The 20,368-nt window shown below is 36.6% G+C and overlaps 1 protein-coding gene and 1 long non-coding RNA gene across 2 annotated transcripts in view; both read left to right on the forward strand.

Annotated features, from left to right (window-relative positions):
- Positions 1–20,368, forward strand: part of Dcc (DCC netrin 1 receptor) — a 961,067-nt gene that overhangs the window by 224,580 nt on the left and 716,119 nt on the right. The gene's annotated exons all lie outside the window — the stretch shown is intronic.
- The window catches only part of LOC125364145, a 28,214-nt gene that overhangs the window by 6,203 nt on the left and 1,643 nt on the right, over positions 1–20,368 (forward strand). Inside the window, exon 2 of the long non-coding RNA XR_007213421.1 lies at positions 10,431–10,563. This is a non-coding gene — a long non-coding RNA (uncharacterized LOC125364145). The remainder of the gene's footprint in view (positions 1–10,430; positions 10,564–20,368) is intronic.

Below are 20,368 nucleotides of genomic sequence, written 5' to 3' on the forward strand. Positions count from 1 at the left end.
TGTACAAAGGAGTTGCCATTCAACAACACGGTGTATGAACACAGTGTGTCTTGATCATTGTCACCTCATTCAAGTTTCTTGGTAGACAGCACAGCACACAAACTTGCCACGTGAGGAAAGTTAGTTTTGATCAGAGTGGAATCAGAAGCCAAGGCAGTGAAGATGTTCAAGCTCTCTTATTCCTATATGTGGCCACACCCCAAAGCCTACATGGCTAGACAGAAACAGTAAGAATAAACCTTTTCTCTCAAGTTCATGGAATAACTGGTATCAGATAACATTCCTTTGGGGGGAAAAAGAGAATTCATGTGAAAAGTTGACATCTTCCTACCATAGCAGTAAAAATCATTAACAGTTGTACACATTTAAGCTGTGTTTTGGTTATCTTTCCACGGGAATGACTAATCACACTGTAGTTTAAAGGAAATCTATACATGAATGTCAATAAGGGAAATGTTGGCCAAAGATCGGCCTTGATGGGAATGCTAAGCAAATCAGTGTGAAAACATGCGTAATCTTTGCTGGACATATATGTCTAAATTGATGGCACTTTCTTCATCTTCTCTCTTCCAGTAGTTAAAATCAGTGAGAGAAATAACAGCAAACTAAAACCAAATTATTTTTCTTAGTGCTTTCTTCTACAACACAATGGGTAAATCAATACATTTTCATTGAACATAGGTAATCCAATATAAACAGTATTGATGAATGATTGACAAAATTAGTCATTATCTTACTCTATCCACCCGTAATGCTGTATTTCTATTTGAAATAACAATTCTTGGTTTTATTATGATTCACATTTCTGTTCCTAACTCAAATCAATAACAGCCTAAATTTTAACTATGTGATTTTTACCTTTCTTATTCTGTCACATGGACCTAATGTATGTGATTTAAGCATTTTTTTAATGGAAGGAAAAGCAAATCTACTCCATCATAAAATTCTGACTTTTTTCATGTTACAACTATGGATATCCATCACTCTGGTATCCCTGTCTGGGAAATGAATGAAAGTTCTTACTATAAAACTTGGAAAATTGATGTCCTTCCTGTTTTAGCTTAGAATCCAAACAAGGGACTTTTTGGTGCCAGTTCTGGGACTTGAACTCAGGGCCTTCCTGCTCTTCTCTTTTCTCTCAAGACAGGTACTCTACCACTTGAGCCACACTTCCACTTCTGACTTTTTATTGGTTAATTCAGGATAAGAGTCTCATGAATTGATCTGCCTGAGCTGGCTTTGAACCTTGATTCTCATATCTTAGCCTTCTGAATAGCTAGGATTGCAGGTGTGAGACACTAGATGCTGGCTCTACAAGAGAGATGGTTGCTTTTTTTTTTTTTTTTTTTTTTTAAAGAGAATGCCCCAAGATCTAACTTGGTTCAAGAGGATGAGTTTGGTGGGCATACAAAGTACATGTGGCTTGAATGCTGGGTGAGGAAGGTCACACAGTGCTGGGTTAACACAGTTGCAGGGACTGCACTCATCCATATATGGTTTCTGTCATTTGTCTAGTCACCATCCTGCAGGTCTGCTCTTCTTCACAGTCCTCATGTGTGTACGAAGTCATTCACTATGACATGAACCTTATTTCCTTGAGTTTATACAATGCTTAGGGTTTCCCACTATGGGATTGTTGTAGCTGGGAACAAAGTGAATATGTATTTTGTTTCATATCCATTTCCTATAAAACCTGATGGCAGAAGGTCCTTTAATAACTTATTAACACATACATAAGTGATTTTTTTTAGCTTTGTGGAGGTTAATTAAGTGGTAGCTCTATTGAAAGTCTGTCTTGAAGAAAGCTGTAGGTTTTATTCTCACTTTGAGTTCCCCCTTGAAACGATGCCTTCAAGAAAGCACAGAGCACAACTGACTTCTTTTGATTCAATAATTCAATAAATGTTATTGAATTACAGCAGATATGGTAGTCTGTGTTAGATACTGGACTTAACACTAGTGAATAAATGTCAGAATGCTGTCTATTCATATGCTTCTTAGAGCCTAATGAGGAAGAAACTATTATGCAAACAGTTACACCAATGAATGCATAATTACCAATAGTGACAGTTGCTAGAAAGGGGTACAGGTCTCTTCTTAAACTGGGAAACTTAAGCGAAGACTGCAAGAGTAGGTTTAGGGGGGGAAAATGTCCATGAAGAGGAGCAGATAGGAATAACATAGCAGCTTCACACTGTGGGAACAAGAAAACCTGAATACAAGGGACTTTTAAAACCTAGCCTTCACTCTAAAAGCAATGAGATGCCATTTCTTGTGAAAGAGATCAAACAGCCTGTTTTACTATTTTGAGTAATCAAAAATGCTCAACTTCCTGAGCTATTGCTGAGGGAATTGAGATGACATAATATTTCTCTCATTTTTATGGTAATTAAATCCAATAGAATAGCAATTTGGAGAGAGGTTTGACATTGAAAAGTGGATGTCCATGGAAGGACTTTGATTTGTATCTTTTTGTTTTAGTGGAAGTGATTTAACTGTAAAATACTTCTGATTATGCCAGTGATCCACAAAATTAATCCTAGCTACTCAGGAGGCAGAGAGATCTGAGGATCATGTCTCAAAGCCAGTCCAGGCAATAGAATTAACCAGCAAAAAAGCCAGAAGTGGAGCTGGGGCTCATAGGGTAGAGCACCCAGGCCCTGAGTTCAAGCCTCAGAACTGGCATGCACACACACAAGCTATTAGTGTTAATTCTGGGTAATTCCGGTATCTTCACTGGTGAACTACAAATGATCAGAACATCAAATCATTTTCTGCAATTTATAGAAGACTGTAAGGGTTGTATGTTTGTATGTATGTGTGTGTGTGTGTGTGTGTGTATGTCTGCATTTCTGCGTGTGTGTGTGCGTGCGTGTGTGTGTGTGTGTGTGTTTGTATGCTGGTTCTAGGGCTTGTAATCAGGGCCAAAGTATTGTCCTTGAGCTTTTATTTCCTTTCAAGGCTGTAGTTCTACTCTACTTGAGCCACAGCTCCACTTCAGGCATTTTTCTTATTTTTTGGTGCTTAATTAGAAATAGAAAGCTCATGGACTTTTCTGCCCAGGCTGACTTCTAAGAATGATCCTCAGATCTTAGCCTCTTGAGTAGCAAGGATTATAGGCATGAGCCACAATCACCTGGTTCATAAATGCTTTTCATTTGATATTAATAATAAATAAAAGATATTTCAGAAGCAAAATGGCCACAAGGACTTATATATATTGTTATAAAATGAGTGCAAAATGTTCTATGACATATTATAAATATTCCCAAGAATGATCACACTCTGTTTCTAACAAGCTCATTTTTTGAATTTCCCCAAAGCCCTTTATTTTGATATTTTCTGGAAAGACAGACTATGTGAAATATTTGGATGTGTTCTTAAGACACATGTATAGGCTTCATTTATTACTTGTCAGTCTGAGAAACAGAGAGGGATGAGCCAGCTTTGTGTTTGTTTAATCACGCCTCTCCGTAGGTTTTGCACAATCCTCTTCATTCTGCCTAATAACATGCTGCTAACATTTTACTTAATCTTAAATACAGCTCAGAAATAAAAGGACCATATAAGCCTTCTTGTGTTTATAGTGCCAATCAATTGGAGCCTTCAAGCCATTATTGACTAATTAATAGTTATCTTAGGGAAAACAGAGAACTTATTAGGGATTTATACATGGAATTAAGGCAAGTTCCCTTGTATAATCCTACTGCTGGAAGAGCAGCAAATCCTGGGATACTGCTCAAGGTTTATAAAAACAAGTTTTAGAAAATTTTATGAGAATAAAAGTAAGAAATCTTGAAGAATCTTTTCTTGTTGATCTATTGACACCATTCAAGGTTAAGAGTAAGCTTTGGGTAAAAGTCTATAGTATTGTTTTTAAAATAAATAGTCTGTAATAAAATACCCTGGTACACTGTGAATTGCTCAAAGATCATGCATGCTCTATTGAATGAAAGTGAAATAGAGAATTCTGATTTTTTGTTCTCTTTTTACTCTTTACTACATAAACTAATATGCCTTGGCTTAAATTATGCCTATGGCACGTGTGAATGTGGAACAATGAAGCCTATTGAGATTGGTGAAAGAGAGAGAGAGAGAGAGAGACAGAGACAGAGAGACAGAGAGAGACAGAGAGAGACAGAGAGAATGAGAAGGAGAAGGGATGAATTAGAGTGATGGAGGAGGTGAGCCTGGTCCAGACATATTCTATAAATACATGTACATTTCCCAATCAAACCCCCTTGGATGACTAATTGATGATAATAGAAAGTATGGCAAAGTTCACCCAAAGCCTACATGCATATTTTAATCTGGATAGAGATTAATTTGGTCCCATATTTTGGGTTTCACCTGTTAACAAGAACAACACAGGGGGACAGCAAAGGTCCTCAGAAGCATTCATCTAATTCGAGCCAAAGATTCGGACATCCCTGTTTGCTTTCATAAGTAGCAAAATCCCCACAATTCTTTGGCTGCTACATTTATACTGGGCCAACGGCTCACCAGAATAAGGGATAAAGAACTCACAAAATGTATTTGTGTCCTCCAACAGTGTATGAGAGGGAATGGTATCATAACTTCACACGTTAGGAGCTTCACAGGTGGTGGAATGAATGGAGTTGTCTCTTCACTACCTGTTTTGTCAGTGTAAGCAGGGTGTTAGTGCTGAGATGGCAAGATATGGAGTCTTGTAGCTGTGATTCTTAAGATACTTAAGCGTGGATGTGGCCTGGGCAGATGGATGTGGTCATTGACAATGCATAGAGCTTCTTTGCAGTACTTGCCTTCTTAACACTGATCACTGTACTTAGCACTGTGAAAGCCCCTGATAAATGCTTGTTTAATTAAGTTCTACAAAGTAAGATGCACAGATAAGTCTTTACTACTTGCAATTGACCAAACTTTATAATCTTAAGAGTTGCCTTTCTTCCTTGTTAAAAGACCATTAAACTATTAGAGTAATGGATTATATACTGTTGATTACCAGGAGATAAATATCTTCAAATAAGTTGTTCCTTTAAGAATCAATAGTGAATGCAATTTAGCCAGCATTGAATGCATTCTATAGTTGTATTGTTGAAAGCAAGAAAGATTCAGCCATACTTCCAGAAGAAATGTTTATTTCTTATTTTATTTTGGAAAATGTAGACTATTGTTTCCAATTGGATACATTAATTCTATCAAGAGGAAACACAATTTATATGTGCCAAGCTTCTGTGAGCTGAAAAGGTTACTGAATCTAAGAAACTTTCCTCGTGACAGATTTTAAAAATAATTTTTCTTTAAAACTAATGCAAAGTCATTATAGTAAGATGGGACACATCTTTGCATTAAAATTTAAAAATCTATTTTATTATCACTTAACACATTTCCTCATTTATAAAAATAATAAAATTTCCCATTGTATTGTGAATGTGTTAGAGTATACCTTCTAAGGCTTTGTAATGCATATGAAATAAAATTACAATTAAAATTCCATTTTCCGGACTGTTTTTCTTCACTTATTACATTGCTCTCACAATACAATTCTTTTTCTTTTTGGTGTTTTTGGGAATTGAACCCAAAGCTTTACACATATTAAGCAAAAACTCTACCACCTAGCTGTATTTCCAACCCCACCATTCCTGTTAACACTTAAAAGTGAATTATAGCCTCTAATTCTAAATTTTTCACTTTGAAATAATGAGGTTACAGTTCTTGCCTCTCTGCTCATATGATTAGAAAGTTATTAATATAACTTCATGAAAATGTAATTACTTGGTCAGTATGTCCACCCCTTTAAGGTCTCCATTGCACACTGGCAATTGACTCCTTTCACATTTTAAGCATGTTGTAGGCAGCCCCTGACTGTGACAAGGAAATGTTGTCATGGTGACATATTACTTGGATGAACAGAAATGGGAGTACATTTTTTATCTTCTAACCAAGTTTTTTTTTTAAAAAACAAAACAAAACAAAAATATAGTCATTTGTGGTTTTGGTTTTCATATCTGTCAATATTTAAATCTCCATGGGCAAAAGGGAAAATGTTTGAAATACAAGCAGGTTGAATCTCTAATTTTTCTGACTATTCTTTTTCCTTCTCATCCAGAAATGAAAATAGCCAAATTACTAGTTTCCTCTTACACTTCAGAAGGAACTTGCTTCAGAGAAAAACAGAGAGCGTCTTTCAGACGTCCTCAGAGCTGATTTGATGTAATTATTTAGCTGCTTCCACTTCTTCAAGATCTTGTGTCTAACCTGACTCAAAGAAACAGACATGCGTATTCCCCAGGTGAGCAGGGCTGTGACTTTGTGATAGAAGTCAGACACTGCCACTTAATGTTCTAGTGGAATTCACATCACACAGGCTCCTCTAATAACCCCTTGCTCCCAGTAAGATTGCAGAAACATTGACTTTGTCAGTGGCTTGAATAGAACAACTAAAGGAACTAGCGATCTGCAGAATTTAAACCTCTCCTTTGAGTTCCTTGGTGGATATAATAAGAAGAAAAGTTCACATAGAAATTGGGGAGAAGGCAATGTCTTCGCATGTCTGACATTGTCTGACTTGCCTAATGAGATACTGAAGGACACATTTTATTTCAGCAAACCAAGCTTGGCTCAGTCAGTGATACAGGAAAGCATTTTATGCTCCTAACTTCCTCCTTCACTGAAGTCCTTTGGCTTTAGTTATTGACCAAAGGTTTCTTCAGTCTTAGACTCAGGTGTGATCTAAGATTCATTTTTCTCTATTTACATGAACATGAACAAAATATTTTATTTTCATTCTGGGTAGGACTCATGCAACACATTTTTGAAACTGAAACGCTGGTCTAAGCTACTTTTCTGAAATCCATTTTTCCCATCATATTTTTTAACATATTTACATAGTTGTGCAAAAGTTGCCATTTAACAAAGCAATTTATGAATAGTATATCTTGCTCAAAGTCATCCTTTTCAGCATTCTTATTCATCCCATCCCTTCCCGACTCACCTTTTCCCTCACTTTTTTTTTAACTTGGAGGGATATACATTGAATTCTTGACGACATTCTCTCCCTCTTCTCCTCTTCATTTGCCTAGCCTTTTCTTCTTGACCCCACCTCACTCCTTGCATGTACCTCCTTCCTGGTGTTTACTTTGTTGAATTTGTCCATTCTGAGGAATTATACCATTTGAATTCTCCTTGAATCTACCGTATTTCAATTAATGTACTTATATATACTTGCATACCAGCCAATCTGTTTACTTCTAAATTATACATATAAGGGAAAACACATATCCTTTGCCTTTCTAGGCCTGACTTCCTTTGCTTAACATACTTTTTAAATTTTATTTCAATTTATTTACAAATGGCACAATATCATTCTAATAGATGGGTAAAATTCCACTGTGTATATTTGGATATATATATATATACATATATAAAACAATACACATATATATGCATACACATGGAATTATATATATAATATTTTCTTGTTTTTCCGGAAGCCAATGTCTGGTCAGTTTTCTAAAGGCCTTAGTCTGAATTGTGTCATCCAGACAAACTGATTATTCCCATGCTATGTTCTGTATCCTACCCACCTTATACCCTGTCAGTGCTAGAAATTTCCCAGCTCCAAGAACACAGATCACAAAGTGAAGACTTTGGGTTGAAGTCTATTAGGAAGAAATTCCTTCTCAAATGTGCAAGAACTGTGAACAGTTAATTCATTGGATATTTGTTTAGTAACACTTCTTTCCTTTGATGTTTTCCCTTTAGTTTTTAAAAGCATGATTTGATATCACTTCAATATTTTAAAAACTGATTTGTAAATACACCATCTCATCTCAGTGCATTCACTTCTTATTGTTGGTCCTAGGGCTTGAACTCAGGGCCTAGGCTCAGTCTCTGAGCTCTTTAGCTCAAGGATAATGCTTTATCACTTTGAGCCCTTTTTCCTCTCTCAGGGACTTTCACCCCTCTGGCCTGGCTCTGTATCATGATCCTCAGACTGCAGTCTTCTGAATAGCTAGGATTCTGTAATCCACAAGCACTGGGCTGCTTTGTAAACCAAAACTTTTTGACCTACCTATGGCAGGTCAGGGTACACATCAAATATTACATTCCTAGAAAAGCAAAGAGGAAGCACTTGAATAGGAGAGGACTACCATCCTTTTTATTATTGTTATGTTAATAAGTACATCCTCTCTTCAAAGAAAATGTGATGTTTCATCATATCTCTTAAAACACTCACAGAAAGTAGATACCCTAGATGTGAATAATGTAAAAGCTGTTTCTTTTGCAGGTTTTAGATCAGGAATTGACCAACATAAAACTGGCGCTTTAAAAATGGCTCAGATTAAGCACTTTGTTATCAGCAGAATGGTCTACATGAACATTGTAAGCTTCCACTTCTTCATTCTTGTCTCCTATTATGTTGCCTATTTCTCCCAGCGTGCATGCTCTTACTTTTTCCTCAGTATTGATGCTTCTCTTGCCTCTGTCTAGATCATATCTTAGTGACCTCCAGACATGGACCTTTCACAGCTGGTGGAAGATCAAACAGGCCCTGAAACCTGATTGTTCCCTGAGGTTACTGCCCTGGTCATGGGAACTTGGCCCAATTCTTCCTTTCCCTGGGAGACTAGACAGGGTTCTATGTCTCTTGCTTCTTTGAGATCTTCTTTGTTGGAGAACATATGAAGGTTCAAGAGCTAGTTTTTCTACGCTGTTTATATTACCATGTGACACACCGCTACGTTTTTCAATTCTTCCACAGGGTCGTACTGTCAGTATCTGCTGCCTCACAAGAAGGCATGGTCCTTCTTTGAGAAAGGTGAACAAGACAAAGTAGAAAACTTACAGGCACAGGGTTCATACATTATCTACTGAAAAGTATTGGTTAAGCAAATGATCTTCTCTTTTCAGCCCCTTTAAATTTAATCCCCAAAGAAGGCAGGTGCTCTTTCACAGACACCCTTTAGGAATGCACAGAGTCCTCAATGGAACTATTTCTTGAAATTGTTCATGCATTGTGGAGATGAAAAGTCTGCTAGTTTATGAGTGCTGCAACTTAGTCTTCATATAGAATGGGTGACCTTCTGGTCCTTATTAGAATAGCTTCTCTTTAGTTTATGGTGAAATCGTTGGGCAAAATTATCTTCTCTACTCCAGATTTTAAGCTCATCACGGATATGTTTATGATTCCTGCTGCACTGAAAATGCATAATGTCTTTGTTCAACGTCATAGATTCATTTGCAATATGCAGTGTCCCCATTTCCTTCCCCAAAGTAGCCCTTCACTTGGTATTCAGTCTCCCTCATGTGGAAGTCATCACTTTGTCCTGCCATCCCCACTCAGCTCTGTGACTTAGACTATTTTCAAAATAACTGCTGTCAGTCACATTGTCTTGGTTTTATCCCAATGCCTATGAGATCATTTTCCAGTCAACACATTTGCATGATTTTCCAGGGTAGATCTTCACAAACATGACATTTAGATGCATGTAAATCTCTAACCAGGAACAAAGTACAATTTTGTAGGACCAACGTATAGGTACAGATCTAGTGCCACAAGGTTTAGCCAGGACAAATATCAGTCTAGAAGTGTATTCTCCATTAATTTCTTGGATGCTTTTGTTATGAAGTCAACAGATTTAATACCGTCATTTCAATCCATATACAGGTACTTTATAAAAGATTACAACCTGCACAGACTAGAAACATTACAACATGATATGTGTTTTATAACTATTGGCTCCCATTTGCATTACTCAGCATTTACATTCTATTTTGGTGGTTTGTTCATTTCAATTATTTATAGTGTTCACCTAATAGTGACCTTCTTATTCATTACAATTTCTAAGTAATGGAATATTCCTATACTGGACTGTATCCACATTCACACACATCCACTACTGGACTGCACACACACACACACACACACACACACACAGACACACACTGCCTTACTATGAAACTGTAACCCCTCTGTACATCACTTTGACAATAAATAATTATTCAGAAAAAGAAACATGTTTTTAATATAATATGCTCAAATAAACCATCTATATTGCTACTCAAATTGATTGATTATTTGAACTATCTCACCTCCCTGGTCTGTCCATCCATGTTTCTAATACACAAAGAATCAGCAGAAACTTTACAGATAAACTATCTTGATAATTTTCCAAGTGTAATATTTCAACTAGTTCCCATCTCCTGAAACTTACTTGAGATGCAAATTGTGGCTGGCTCCTATACCATGAACTTGGGGCCAGACAATCTGAATATTAACCAGCTCTGAAGATAATTCTGATAATTCTGATGCAAACTTAGAACAATGAACTGATCCATTCTTATTACAGAGAGGAAACTAAAAACCAGAATAACTTAAGTGGTATATTGAAAGACAGGATTGAACCAGCTGATAATGATATAATGGAATGAGAATAAATCCCTAGATGGGCACTGGTGGCTCACAACTGTAATCCTTGCTACTCAGAAGGCTGAGATCTGAGGATTTTGGTGCAAAGCCAACTTGGACCAGAAAGATTATGAGACTCTTAGCTCTAATTAACTACCAAAAAACTTGAAGTAGTGGTGTAGTTCAAATGATACAACACCAGCCTTGAACAGAAAAGCTAAGTGATAATGCCCAGGTCCTGAGTTCAAGCCCCAGTACAGGTACGCACACACACACACACACACACACACACACACACACACACACACACACACACAGTCCTAATACATTTTAGGTCTTCTTCACCATTTCCATCATATTATTTTATACATATTTTACATACACATTTGTACATATGGAAAATTAAAATCGTCTAATTTTCAGCAGGCATAAGGTTGAGATCAATCATTTCATCCTACCTAAATTTGAATGTCATAAGCCACTCAAGAGCATCCTGGATTTATTTTAATCTTATACATTTGCTTTCCTTGTTTGGATATGTTGTTGAGCATAAAACCAAGTATATTCATCCGTTTATTAATCACCTCTCAGCTCTTTCTTTGTATGGAGATTTTGTAACTTTTCATTTCCTATTTTGTTTCATCAACTGTTCATTTTGAATCTGAATCACTATGAGTACCAAGAAAGAATTGGTGAGGTTTCTTTGTGTGTGTGTGTGTGTGTGTGTGTGTGTGTGTGTGTGTGTGTGTGTGTGTGGTGTGTATGGTCTGAAAAGTCAAGCTAAATGCAATCTCATCTCCTAAAGTCAATTTGCAGGAGGCATCTTTGAAACAACCTATGAAATTGTGAGCAAATGAAGTTTCATCTTGCTGTTAACGAGGTTGCCTTGCCAAACCTGTCAGCACTGAAGCTGACCCTTTGGTGTTAGAGTGTCTGCTCCAGCTGGTGCTATTGGCTGTTAATCAGAAGTGTTTATACTTTTTCATTCTCACTTGATTTCCTCTGGCCTGCTTGACTTGATATTCAGAGTTGGTTCATTACAGAGAATATTGCTGCAGCCCTGTCCTGACATTGCACTGTCAATCGGCAGTGATGGGTCAATATTGCTGCTTCTACTCTTCTCAAAGTAGAAAATATGCAATCACACCAATTAGGTGGTTTAAGCAATTTTATTTTTCTGCTCAGTCTTCCTTTTAGCTGCCAGATCTGATCTGGAATTGAAAGGGAGGAGAAGGAATTATTAGAGACCAAACCCTTGGCTTAGGGTACTGAAAAGATTAGTCTAGTGAAATACCAAAATCTTTAGGAGGGCAAACATCAAAGTCGGGAGCCTTGGGAATCTGCTGCAGATGGAGTGATCGATCTTTTGGAAACAGTCTGCAGGAACTCAAAGCTGCTTATCATTAATGATTTCAAAGTGGGACACTGAGCAAATGCTCAAGAGTCTGCTCAGTAGTCTTTTCTGGGATTCATGCTTGGGAGCTTGTTTGCAGAACTGAGGAATAATAAAGATATTCCAGAGTTTCTGAGCTTATTTGATTTTAGTAGCACTGAATAATTTGGATGTGCCCTTTTGTCTCTCAATGTAGCCCTTTGTTGTTGTTGTTTTGTCTGAGTATTTTTGCCTAGTTCTCACATCTGTACCTAGGGAAATTTTTTTAATTTCTTTATTGTCAGAGTGAAGTACAGAGGGGTTACAGTTTCATAACGTAAGGCAGTGAGTACATTTCTTATCCAACTTGTTACCTCCTCCCTCATTTTCCCCTGCCTCCCCCCTCCCTACTTCCCTCCTCCCCATGAGTTGTACAGTTGGTTTACACCATATAGTTGTGTAAGTATTCCTGTTGCATTGGTTTGTTCTTTTATCTGTGTCTCTCGGTTTTGATATTCCCTTTCCCTTCCTTAGTTCTGATACACGTATATACAATACCCAGGGCACTACAATCAGTTATAGTGATAGCAGGGAATTTTTAAAGCTATACTTTGGGCATACTGACATTGGAAAATGCAAATGTATGCAGTCAGTGAAAGCTCCTCAGTCATTTCACTGCCTTTGGTGGCCCTTAAGCAAGATACCCACCTTCTCTGAGTCTATTTGAATCTCATTGTTTAAAATTAAAAAAAAAAAATAATAATAGTTTGAGCACAGTTTATGGGGAATTTTGTTTGCTTGTTTGTTTTACTTTTGCTATGTGCCAAAACATTATTCTAAGTTCAGAAGTGAAGAGAATAAATTAAAGGGATGGTTGCTTAGCCAGAAGATTCAGAACTCAGAGAAAGGTTCTGTATTTCCATCAAAGAACTTTGATGTGGTTTCTTGATAAAAATGAGTCTCAAGAAAGTAATGAGGAAGGGAGGTTTTTAAAAAACTGAATAAAGATGCTATGGAGCTCGGAAATGCGTGGACACTCTGAAACAAGATGAGAATGCTAAACTACATAGCTGATATAGTTGTGTGGTAGGAGGGAAGAAGTGTCCATAAATATGTCTACTGATGTACTTTAAGTTGAAGTGCTCAGATTTATTCTTCTATGAAGTAGCAATGTAAATATGTAATTTCGTAGTTATAGACCAATTTGCATTTTGATGATGTGTTAGTTTGTCTTTTGCTACTGTAACAATATACTAGAAAATGTATAATTCCTAAAGAATGGAGATTCATTTTCTTACTGTTGTGGAAGCTTAGACATCAATGTGTGCTGTTGTCCGGTGGTGGTTGTTTTCTATTTCTAAGATTGCACTGTAATACTGTGTTTCCCGGCAAAGAGAAATACTGTGTCTTAACATGGTGACAGTCAGAAGGGCAAAAGAGACACACTTCTGTATGCCTCTAATATAGGAGGAACTCATCCCACTCAAAAAGGAGCCTTTATTGTCTAACCACTGCCGTAAAGTTCTACCTCCCTATGATGCTACTGTGAAGAGCAAATTTCAATAAGGAGACAAAAACACACAAAGCAAAGAAAATAAATTGCTTTGATGGCACTCTGAGTAGAACAGAGAGACTCAGAGGGAGAGATTTTGAGATTTTCTTTAATTAAAAAATTATTACAATTGGTTGCCTCCCTCATGTACCGAGTAGATGAATTAAAGGAGCAATGAAGTGCTTTCTAAATCCCATGGAGGACAACAACCTTTTTCTGTGGAACTATGTGTTTTTCTGGGGAACTATGGTTTTTATCATAACTACTCAACTCTGGACTTGAAGCCTAAAACAGATGGGGTCACTATGAACATGAATTAGCACAGCAGCAGTATTCCAAAGATCCAAATTTGAAATTCATGTGTATTTATAAGTGATATAAAGTAGTATTCCTTTGATTTGTTGTGTAAAACAACAGCAGCAGAAAAAAAAAGCTCAAATAAAAATCCATAACAATAAAACATTATCAGCTAAAGACCAATAACTTAGGAAATAGGCAGAGATTGCAGTTGGCCTGTGTGGTGGATTATTATCCCCATTCTCAGGATAATGTCCCCATTATCCTTAATAACCATGCCATTTCCCTTCCCCCTGTCCTGCAGTACTTGTGACCTGCTGTAGACTACCATGACATAAACTATCTCTTCAACTATACACAATATAGTTGTATACTTATATACAATGCCAAATTAGAAATTAGTATGCCAATTCATATTCTTCTAAGTGTTTAGCCAGTGTGGTCTTACTATTTGTTGGGATATGTTTAATGACCAAACTCACTTTTTGGAAACATTATGACTTGCTGAAAAGAGCATAGAATCTGGGGTTATTTTTTAAATTGAAACTCAAGTCATTCCTCTCCCTTTAAAAAGCTGTATCATAGTCATTGGCTTGCCATGCAACAGCTGAGATTTGTTTCCATTGTGCAGTCCTGGGCACAAGAATAAAACTTTATTAGGTTTGTTTGAGATATAAATGTAAAAATGCATACAAAAGTGTGCTGTAAACAATTAAGTACTATGCTGGAAAAAATAAGCACCGTTCTTAATATAATATTTCTTCAATTCTCAAAGAGAAATAGGCTAAAGTGACAGGTTTGCAAGAGGCAGTGGAAATTATTCTCCTAGTGTTATATGACATTTCTTTTAAAGTGGTACAACTAAACCAGGAAAGAGACAGCAATTACAACTAATAAGCTATTGCATTCGATTTGTTAGGCTTTCATGACTGCTTCTACAGTTGCTAAGATTAACTTGCCATTTGTTCCAATATTACTGTAGCAATGAGCAGCATAAATAGATGTGGCACTTCAGAAGAAATGTAGAACTCCAGATCAGAATAATAGGCACTACTCAATGAGGAATATGGAACACAGAGTAGAGCAAACTTATAAGTGGACAGTAGCCATCAGCCCTATTGATGTTCTGATGCAAAATGAAGAGTGGACTTCACCATATCTGATTGCAGTTGGCTATTGGTTGCTCTCCTTAATTCAACTCTTTTACTGTGCTTTTATTAGTAGTTTGGTTTTCTTTGGGATATCAAAGTGAATATTCACGGTGTAGGAATATCATTGATTAATGGTAATGGAAACAGAAACATCTTAATTCAGCACTCAGTCCTCCTTGGCTTTATTCTTAAGTCTAGCCAATGGATTTCAGCCTGACCAAGATGGTATGTGGTTGAAATCAGATACACAGGGATACTATCTTTTAAAGATAGTGGGGAAAAAGCTTACAGATTATGCTATCCAAACCAATTTTAATTCACTAAGGAATATAATCTTTACATTAAAAATGAGAGGATATAAGAAAATAATAATGCTTATCATAGATTTTTTTGAAAAATTTGTTGTGTCATTTGATTTTCAGGGAATATTTTAAAAACTGTTTAAATAGACAAGTGAATGTAGCATTTGTATAAAGTTCTTTGGCAGATTGAAAATACACTCCTGGAAAATTCCATAAGAATATAGGGATATATGTGTATGTGTCCATAAACATAAGTACATATAAGTATTTATCCATATATGGATACAAGAAAATGAGATGTGCTTCTTCTGTTTCAGCTCTTTTTTTTTTTCCTTCATTTCCTTAGTTACCTGTGACAATGGCTTAACAACAAAATTTTCTTATGGAGTGTCTTCCCCAGATCAGTACCTCCCTCCATGGTACCTGTTCCTTACACTAGATATAGTTTTCAGTGTTTTCCACAGTTAATTATCTAATGGCATCTCATTTCAACATGGGTTTCCATAATCATGATGATGGAGAAAAACATGCTGGAAATGTGGTCATGGGCAACTCATGAATTTAGATTTGAGCCATGGTTAAAGTAAGTCAAGGATATTCCTAAATTGAGAATTCCTTATGAGAAAACTGAATGCTTGAAAGCTAGTTGTACCTGTAATTGAAATATAAATGTCTATCCCTGATAATTTAAAAATTTTGTGGTAAATTCCTAATTCAGCAATTGAAGTAACATCTACAGCATCTCAGCTGGGATTAATTTGCCACCATGAATTACAGATACATTCAAATTGGACATCTAACACAATTAATCTCTCATCTTATGTGGTCAAGTGAAATCTATCTAGAAATTCCAAAGGATGTATAAATTTCATGACTTTAGAGAATTCAATAACAATCAAATTTTTTACTATAAAAATGAATTTTAAATGGTGACACTTAGAAGTAGTTGATGGGCTAGATATGTGACTATTACCTATTAATATCCTTTTACATCATTCAAATCTAATCTGAGCAAGAAAGTCCCTGAGATGATCTCTAATTAACCACCAAGGAACAAGACAAGGAGATGTGGCTCAAGTGGTAGAGCATTAGCTTTGAAGTAAAAAGCTTTTGGATAATTCCCAGGCCAAGACTAGCACACAAAAATTGTCTAGTTTTTTTTGGCCCTGACTGAGATATAGAAGATATGTTATGTAAGTAGAGTATTGGCAACAACAAACTGGACAGTCCATATTAACTAAAGTTAATCAGTGGAGAAATAATTGAAGAGTCAAGTAATAGCCAAGCTATCAGAGCTGCAATGATTTCTGATTTAGCTATTGTTTGAAATGTTCTTCTTTGTCAACTCATTTTGAAATTTGTGGGAATTAGGTAATGAGAGGAAGATGGGAACAGAACACTGTGTGAAACTATAATTTGTCATGCAAATGTTAAAGTAGATTTTTGCTCTTCTTGTCACAATGTCCTATGTTACTGTCAGTAGCTGATAAACAGCAAATCTCAGTAACTTTGCACAACAATGACAATGTGTGCAGAGTAGGTTACGAGTCACCTGGTTCTTGGTATCACTCAGGAGTATAAGCTGGAAGAGGCTTCTGGGAATCACAGACTTTGACAGAGAAAGAGATCACCACTCAGTCACTGACTCCCATATTGGCCCTTTGTTCAGGACTTGTCATTTAGTCCTTAACTGTGAAGCTCTTGTGTTTAACATATGATTAGGTAGCCATCTACTAGGGGCATTTGCAATCTTTGTAATATCTGGCTAGTAGAACCTGAAGACTAGATTTCCAAGACCAAATTAAGGTAAGTAAAGAAGAAGGGAGCAATGTTGTTGTTAGCACAATCATTTGTTTGCATTTTGGCATTACTTGCTAAGCCAGAGGTCTATAGCTCAAATCTGAAGCAGACAAATCCTTAGGACAAGCAGATGTTCCCTTCAGGGTCTTCTTAGGAATCCTGCATTTTGTTTGTCAGGACAGGAAATACAAGAGAAACATAAAAGTAGCCATCTCTTCTTCTCCTATGAAATATATAATATTGTGGCTGAAAAAGTGATTGTACTTGACAATATCTGTCCATAAATTCAATGTGAAATGATGTGTAAAATAATGTAAAGAACTCTGGAAATAAACAAACATGGGGAGACTGGACATATAGGTATTTGTGAAAACAGGAGATTTCCAGGCCATAACATTACTTAAGTTGGGCCTTGAAATTGGATGAGCAGCAGAAAAAGATGGATAATATTTTGGTGGGAGGCAAGCAATGTATGTTGTGGCATAAATGTTGGAATGACTATGAAATGCTCCATTGCGGAGCCTATTCATAGTTCCTGATCCTATTGTTGGAGATATTTCTACCTCTATTGTTAGGGGAACTTCATTATAGAGAAGTGACTTTTTATAGTGTATCTTATGAGCATCTACTCTCTCTTCTCTCTCTCTCTCCCACCCTTGATTTTACTTATAGATATCTTTGCATGTTATTGCTTGCCATTCTTTTTTACTAAATCATGAGTCATAATTTCCAGTGGACTAATAAGCAGCAAGAGTTCCATCCCATTAACATTAGTCACCACATGTATGTGAGAGGAAAGGAGGTTGGTAAATTAACAAAGCATACACTTCATTTTGAGTGTCTCAGAATCAGCTCAGGACAGTTTCTCTGATTTCAGCATATGCCAGTACAGGGGAAAAGTAGAGGACTTCTAGAGAAAACAGTCTTTACACTGATTTCTAAAGAAAGAGGAGGAATATTTCCACTTGGAAATATCTGGACTGGAAGAACTGTGTGAAGAGTCATAGAAGAGTGGAAGAAATCAAAGACAACACTAAAAGTTGACTTACCTGGCATTTGGTATTCCTCTTTGAGAGATAGTGAAGTAACTGATATTTGATAGCATAAATGGGAACTTAGATAACTTGAGTTTTTATCAGTTTTTTTAAAAAGTATAATTTCTGTCATTTCTGGAAAGCAGCTACTTCTGGCTTGGAACCCTTCATTGAGACATCATGAAGTACCATAAATACTTAAATTTTTCCTGAGGAGACATTTATAGAGGCATCGCAAGAACCAAATTGTGCTTTGTGAAGCTCTCTCCCACAAAATGCATTCCAGCTCATACTAATTGCATTACAGAAAATCCTACCAGCAAATGATTATCCCCATTTTCTCCAGCCATAAATTTATGATGGAACTCTGGAACTATAGCTAGGCTCACAGACCTCCAGCCAGTGGTAGAAGTACTCCTGTCAGACTAAGAGTCAGTGTCACATTTTTCAATAAGATAGGAATCCAGGCATGCACAGATTGAGACATGTTACTTACAAGTGTAAATAAATATAAAATACATTTTTCTATTTTTGACAGGAAGGAATATTTGATTCATATGTTTAATATGCTTTGCCTCTTTCACCTGGGTACAGACTCAGAGAATGCTATTCATCATACAGAAAAGTTTCAGAAACAGATTCGTTTTCATGAATCTGAACACAAATAAGAGAAAGGAAGGCAAACAACTGAATTGCATTTTTGTTAAGGGAGGAAATTTAACTGTGATGATAATTCTCTGTGTTTAGGGGTTTGGAAGAGTTTTAGAACTGAGATGATGAGGCAGAGGACTTGATGTTATTTCAACATAGCGTCTGATTTCCTGAGTGAATTGAGAAACCCACACTCTACACATCCAAGCTTTGGCAACAGGTCTGAATCGGGTCTGTGTGGCATTAGATGGAACCTAGCAACAGGAAAAGATTCTTTGCATAGCACCCGCAAAGACCAACTTTCACTAATTATAAATGCTAGATTGTCTGGGGCATGATAACTTAAACATCTTTCCCTATTGATTTTCCCCAAACCATTATTGCTTTATAATTTCCCATCTATTTTTTTCTTATTTATTGTCAAAGTGATGTACAGAGAGGTTACAGTTTCAAAAGTGTTAGGCCTTGGGTACATTTCTTGTACTGTTTGTTACCTCCTCCCTCATTCCCCCTCCCCCATCCCCCTTTTCCTCTCCCCCAATGAGTTGTTTAGTTGGTTTACAACAAATGGTTTTGCAAATATTGCTTTTGGAGTCGTTTGTCTTATTATCCTTTGTCTCTCGATTTTGATATTCACTTTCACTTCCCTAGTTCTTAATCTACTTAATCTTTGATAAAGGAGCTAAAAAAATAGGATGGAAGAAAGATAGCCTCTTTAACAAATGGTGGTGACAAAACTGGTTCAACACCTGCAACAAACTAAAACTAGATCCTTATATATCACCGTGCACCAAAATCAAGTCCAAAGGGATCAAAAACCTCAAAATTAAAACAGATACCCTGAAAACACTAAAGGAAGGAGTAGGAGAAACACTTGGGCTCCTTGGCACAGGACAGAACTTCCTTAACAAAGACCCAGCAATGCTACAAACCAAGGAAAGGATGGATAAATGGGACTGCATCAGACTGCAGAGCTTCTGCAGGGCAAAGGACATAACTCGCAAGATAAACAGAAAGCCCACAGATTGGGAAAAGATCTTTACCGGCCATACAATGGACAAAGGCCTCATATCTAAAATATATGCAAAACTAAAAAAATTAAATTCCTCCAAAACAAAACTGCAAAGAACCAACAGCCCCCTCAACAAGTGGGCTAAAGACTTAAAAAGAGACTTCTCTGATGAGGAAATGAAAATGGCCAAGAGACATATGAAAAAGTGCTCTACGTCACTGGCCACAAAATAAATGCAAATCTGATTTCCCATCTGATATATGAAAAAAAACTAAAAAAAATCTTTGTCAGATGATGTATTTTGAATTTTGGTTTGGTAGAAACAAAAGATAAAAATGCTAAAGCCTGTGCGTTTCAAAAGAACTGAAATCCCTTATAGATTGTAATCTGTGAAACAAGCAACAAGTGTCTTGGATGCTGGTTTCTTTTTCACTGTATCAAGTAAACATGATAGTCCTACTGTCTGAGTGTTAAAAAGAACTTCCATCATATCTAGATGCAAAATAAGTACATGTATTCTAAAGGAGATACCCAAATGCAAAGCAGATGGGTGTATTTCTAAAGGAGATACTAAGAGATATTTGTTTTCTTTATTTCTAAAATATGGTAGATCTTCTGTTATCTTCTGTGAAGATAGTAGATCCATATCGCATAAGATTGACCATAGTGCTGAAGATTAGGGAGTTATTAAAGGATTGAATCGAATTTCTTATTTCGCTCAAAGGAGCTGTATCACAAATCTCCTGAATCCTAGGATACAGAACTCCATTCGTGGGAAAAACATACAGCAGAGCCACTACTGGA

The sequence above is a fragment of the Perognathus longimembris genome, chromosome 15, assembly GCF_023159225.1.
Source record: "Perognathus longimembris pacificus isolate PPM17 chromosome 15, ASM2315922v1, whole genome shotgun sequence".
In the NCBI taxonomy this organism is placed as follows: Eukaryota; Metazoa; Chordata; class Mammalia; order Rodentia; family Heteromyidae; genus Perognathus; species Perognathus longimembris.